Here is a 6,376-nt window from a genome sequence, read left to right as displayed (position 1 = left end):
CTTTGGTTAGGATTTGGTCATTTGCCTAAAATGTTTGCATGATAGTGTTTTTAATTTAGACTCATCACTTCAAGGACAGTCTCTGTAACTTGTTGGTAGAGTAGCAGAGACGTTTTATTTATTACAGTATGTTTTAATAAATCCAACTGAACTTTGCTAATATACACGTGAGGGGTAATGTGCACACATGCACATATTTTAAAAAGTCAACATGATTTGTTGCATGCTACTCAAAGATTTACTTCCAGCGATTATAGATGAAATGTGTCTATAATGCCTAGCTTTTAACCATGTGTTTCCACTATGTCAGTGTAGGTATGTCACATCAAAACTTTCCAAATGGTTTTGAATAAAATTTTATATGCACAATCACTTATAGTCCCTGTTTTCTTTCATTGCGTAAGAAGACCAAGTCAACATCATAATACTTTTTCCTGTTACGCCATCGGCTGAAATTGTCACCCTGGCTATATCCTTAAACCATAATAACCCTATAACCCTAAATAAACACGGCTTTTATTGTGGACTATTTTCAGTAGTGGATTAATAGAAATTCAACTACTTCAACATACTTTGTATGTGTATGAGTTCAATGTATATTACAATTTAACACCTGTTTGAAGAATCAAGTCATTTCGTGTGGTATTTAATCATAATCATGTGGTGTTTCTCATGGGGTTTGTTAACAGAATATCAGCTAATAGCTAATAATATAGTTAATAGCTAAAATAGCTATTAGCTAATATAGCTAATGTCCAATCAGGATCACTTAATAAACTTAGAAGTGTTATTATTATTATTATTATTATTATCATCTTGAATGTATTGATAATGGCCAGTAACCCATTTTTTTCATGGGTATTATGCAACATTTTTCCCAGATAAACAACCGGCTGCTGACTGTGGACAACAGTGTTACACTCACTCACATGGAACACAATGACATACACCACTAGAAAAAGCATATGATGGTGAATGGTTGTGTATAATCGTGATCGAAGTCACAAGTTCCAAATGGTCTTTATCGTTCACAAACACAGGGGGCTCTGAAAAGACTTGTCCCTCATGAGTCGCTGCATTGACGCCTTCAATCGATTGGTATGCTGTAGCCTCACGTGGTTTCTTTCTGTACATCTTCTACTTTGCAAACTGCGTTCTTACGTCAAAAACCCCTCAGTGGGAGCGTCTGTGACCGTTTTGCTTGATGCAGGCTGACAGGTGTAATGACTGTAAAGACGGAAAGTGACAGTGTGTGTCACCCTCCAGCCTCTGTTCTGTCAACGGGCTGACAGGACCATAAGCACATGCTGCATTTCACTGATTCTGTGCCCTTCAAATGAGAGACAGTGAGACTCGGATGTGACATTTTGGCCTCACTTCAGTTTGTAATTAATGCAAATTGAAAATAATTAAAACTTTATAAAATGTCGTTATAAGCACCCTGGGTGCACGGCACTGAATATCTTTATCTGCTCTATTTTGTTATGAGAGAATCCAAAGCACTTATTTTGCTTTAATTTCTAGTGAGATGTAAAGAGACAGAGGGAGCACTTTTTATTCCGTGGACAGACGACCACGGAGCCAGCCAGTTCATTAGTGGTACTGTCTGGGGGGACATCAGAGAAAAACAGAGACCTAGCCACCAACTGGAGAGGTACATATTGACACTGCTGGTTACCTCACAGAGTGTATGTGTGTGTGACAGGTATTCTGCAGACTGTCTAATTATACAGGATTATTTTGCTTCTAATTGGCCTCATTTTGTCTTTTTTCTGTCTTTTCTTTTTCAAAAATATAATTTCTTTGTAGCTTTCAGAGAAGTACTGGGCCGAGCAGCTGTGCCAAAAAAAGTCATTATTATTTTATGAATGTACATATATATATATATATATGTATATATGTATATATGTATATGTATATTCTGTATATGTCTGTGAAGGTCCTCAGTCATCCAGATGAAAAGTCTTCAAACTTCACTCACGCAGTAGTTGTTGACCTATTAGTAGACTGCACTTCCTTCCTTCCTTCCTTCCTTCCTTCCATTGTAAACAACCAGACTCTAACACGATTTCACACCAAAAAACATAGTGACCCTGACTTTTGCTTACCAAAATGTAATCTGTTGGCCCAGTTGGTCATGCGTGCCAAATTTGAAGTTCTCTTGAAGTGCCACTGAGATATAGCGGATATATTTTAAAACATCTGTTTGTGTCCATGCCATCTTCCTGTTGTATTTCAGTCACTTTCCTGTCTTTGTTCCATTCCCACCAGCTCAATCACATGCCCCGCCTTCATTAGTCTCACCTGTGTTCAATCTGCCACACCTGCACTATTTAACCTCCCCTGCTCACTCCCCTGATGGCCTCCCAGCATGTTTGTTGTTTGCTGTCCTGTGCTGTTTTCGTTGCCTTACAATTGCACACCTTTCTTTTGTACCTTTGTTTTTCCTGACCACTTCAATCAGCTCCCAGCTCCAGTTGTGATAAACAGTACAATGTCAACAATTTGTCTCTCATTTGCACTTGTTTGTGCCACCAACAGTCCACTCCAGGCTGCTCCATGACAAATACTGCTACTGCCACATGCCTGCTGCACACCGCTGTTGGCTGCATGATAAACAATTGCAGCTTACTGAGATCCGTACATGTATTTTTGGACTTTGGACAAACTTTGGCCATACTAGTTGTTTCCCCTGCTACAGTTAGATTAAGCTAAACACCATCTGGTCCTGTACATTCATACATTTTTTTTTCCTTGCAGAAAACTCTCCTGTCAGTGCAATATTCCACTTGCCAGCATCCCTACATCTTATTAATTCCCACACCATGTTGTTCATATGAGAAACTATAACCCAGTCATTTTATATTGTCAAACTTGACATCATACTATAAACATGTTAATCTATGTCGGCCTCCTTTATCTTGACCTTTTTAAATCAGCCAATCAAAATCATGTCTAAAAGTCAACCTGACAAAAAAAAAGACTGTTTCTTTAATCCTGGCCGGAATGATTTAAACTTTGACCTTTAGCTGGATTTAACAGCATTTTCCTGTTGTGTCCAGGGTGTTGCAGATAGGATATCCTCCCATGCTGTGAGGATGAATGATATCCTGACCTTTACAGGTTCCCTGCTCCCTGTGGGCTTTAGTTAGAATAAGAAGTCCTTGATAAATATGGCAGCAATGCAGCAATTTGTTGTTTTAATTATGGCTGTCATTGACAAATATGCAAAGCTATTGAACAATGTTTTAATTATTTGTGCAATCCAAAAAAAGAAAGAAATATAGTAGTAATTTTAAGTTTCACCATTTCGAGTTGTTTTGCGTCGGTTTTTGTGAAGCCTTGCCCATTTCCAACAGTGTTGTTTATTTTGGAGAATGCCATTATTTGACCTCAGAATCTGCTGATTTTAGTAAGAGATGGAAGCACCTCTGAGAGGCTGTGCAGCAGGAACTTTTTTGCCCAAGGCACTTCACAAGCTAAGGTCACATTTCTGGACAGATTTCAACTGCATTCACATTTCCTATTTAAGAGCACACCATTTTTCTTTGGCATTTGCAGCTGGTATTAGTCAGTGCTTTAACTGCATTGGCGAATTATTCCAACTGCATATGAGGAGTGTGGGATTTCTTTAGTATTTTTTTTGTTCTATTATTCTACACAAATCATTTTCTGAAATGTGATCATGTGAATGCAGTTGTGATGGGATTGAACTAACAGATGAATATCAAACAACTCTACACTTGCATTCACCTCTATAGTGTTTTGGTGCTAATTCATTGATTCATCGATTTATTTGCTTCACTCACACATCGGCAGCTACAGAGACCAGTTAACACACCGATCACTCTATTTTAAATGCCTGCACAGCAACAGAAGGCAATGAGTGAATTGTGTTGGACAGAAATGAGGCTCACACAACATATACACAGTAAGAGATATAGAAATGAGGCACTGTGGGTACCAGCACCATGTAGCTGTTCAGAGGATTTCATGTGCATTCATGCACAAGAGAAAGCAATAATTGAAGCTGAAGCGCAACCACAGACTTTGGGAACTTTGATTGGTGTGCAGAAAGCTTTGCCCTGTTGGGAAATCTGTAATAGCTGTCGGCCTCTCAGAGGGGCAAAAAAAAAAACTACAAGCCAAACATCAACCTCGGTTAGCACACACAAATCTTCACGTATTCCACACAAAATCTGTACACAATGTTCACTCAGGTATGCCTCACTTTCACGCCATGCAGTTCGAGATGTGAGGTGAAGGGTAGAGGGGTGAGTTAAGTTGTGATGCAATGACTTACATAAGTTAAATCATTCCCTGATTCCTTTGTTGTGAAAGCGTGTGGCTTTCATCATCAGAGGCATGAGACAACAAGGGGATAGAGAAGGTCAATCAGCAAACGCTGATTAAAAAAAACCATACGGCAACAAGTGTCTGAAGAGCTTCATTGTGTGATTCATTAGAGATGCACAAACAAAATCATTGACAAAACTGCAGAGGTTCCTTCTAGTATTCCTCCTCACTTACACAAGCATGTGTCATAACTGCTTCACACTGACTAAGACAGGAAACCGTCCCCTCTACAGATACTGTGTGGTAACGCTTTACATCATAGCACAGTGACAATAAAGCTGCATGTATGGCAATCATTTTTATAAATATGAGGGAATGTTTTGGTTATACCATCTTATTTCTATGGTCATCACCAAATAGTAGCTTGGAAACAAAGGTGTGGGGACATAAGAAGGGATGAATTTCAGCTTTATTATCCATTTTGATTCACATACAATGTCATATTACACTGACGGTTGTCTATCATAATTCTAATTTCTAAGCATTGCAGTGTCATTATGATGCTTGAAACAGCGTTAAAAATAAAAATGGTATTACCAAAATAGTACCTCCCTATTACTAAATTATCACCATACTATTACCATGTTATTACTGTTCAGTCATGTTAAGTGCAGACAAAGTATAAGTAACAACGGACTGCAGATATTGGGATGAAGTCAGAGAACAACAGAAAGGAAAGGATCACTCAAAGGAAATCTCACTATATGCACTTGTCTTTTCCTGGGTTTTCAATAAGCCAAGGCAATTATTTCTGGTAAGCTGTCAGTCAGCAATGCAGAGATGCTCTCTCGCCGGTGTGCGCAGACGTTACCAACAGTGCGGCGCTCCACTTTTATATTTTAGCACAAGTTGTAAGTGACGCTCCACTTGCACAAAGTCAATTGATCTGAGATGAAGGAGCCTGAACTCTGAACAGCAACAAGTGTGTTGTCATCACGTACAGACACCGAGAAGTAACGTTGAGTTATATAATATATATATATTTTAAAAAAAAAACAGTTTTTCACTGCACATCCCAACACACACATTCTCCTGTTTATGTAACGTTTGCTGAACTCTGCCAAGGTTATATATATTATATAATAAAACGTAGAATAGCAGTATATTTACAACCATTTTTGTTTTTTACAAATGGGCCGTGACAGCTGCAGCAGGTTGGTTGTGAAGAACAAAAATCCTTATCCCTGAATAACCTTCTTCGACATCAGACGTGTATTTGCTGCAGGTACAGTGAGGCTGAATTCTTGGTGTGACATGCAGTCAGAAGGAAAACATACACAGAGATTGTGTTGTACTCTTCACTACATCCTCTGGGCCACTGCTCGAATCTCTGCCACCCGGTTCATTTCTTCACCCTCAAGGTGTTGTGTATTTTTAAGCAGGAGGGGAAACATCTGGTGGTGTATCTTTGCCCTCCTGTTCAAGATATAGCTGCTTTCATGAGAGAGGTTTTTTTTCTTTTCCTTTTTTCTGATGTGGAAAACCTGTCTCAGCAGTGGGAACACAAACCCTGGCCAGGAAGAAGAGGATCACTTTTTTTCCTGCTGCTTTTTTTTTTTTTAAAAACCCGCTGTTATGACAGACAGCTGTTCCCTCCTTTTTAAGAGCCTCACAAGTGCTGCCAAAGTCACTGACGTTACATTCAAACCTGCAGATGTCACGTTCTGTTCTGTTCTGGACATTTTACTCTGTGATAATATCTGTTAACACAAAACACGTCCTTCACTGTCTTATCTCTAAATCCTGTTAATGCCTGCTGCTGCTGTGTGTGTGTGTGTGTGTGTGTGTCTTTTGTAGGCTGTGTGAACCAATTGTCAAGCAAACCTATCTTTGTGAGGACATTTTGGCTGTTCCACACAACTTTAACAGGATTTTTGAGTATTAAGACCAGGTTTTAGGGTTAGGCATTTAGTTGTGATGGTTATGGTTAGGGTAAGGATACATTATGTCGTATGAGTGTCCCCTCAAAGGATGCAAAACTGTGTGTATATGAGAGAGAGACACCATTTCACACTTGGGA

This window comes from Solea senegalensis, unplaced genomic scaffold (genome assembly GCF_019176455.1).
Source record: "Solea senegalensis isolate Sse05_10M unplaced genomic scaffold, IFAPA_SoseM_1 scf7180000017784, whole genome shotgun sequence".
NCBI classification, from domain to species: Eukaryota; Metazoa; Chordata; class Actinopteri; order Pleuronectiformes; family Soleidae; genus Solea; species Solea senegalensis.
Note: the sequence above shows the minus strand (reverse complement) of the source record.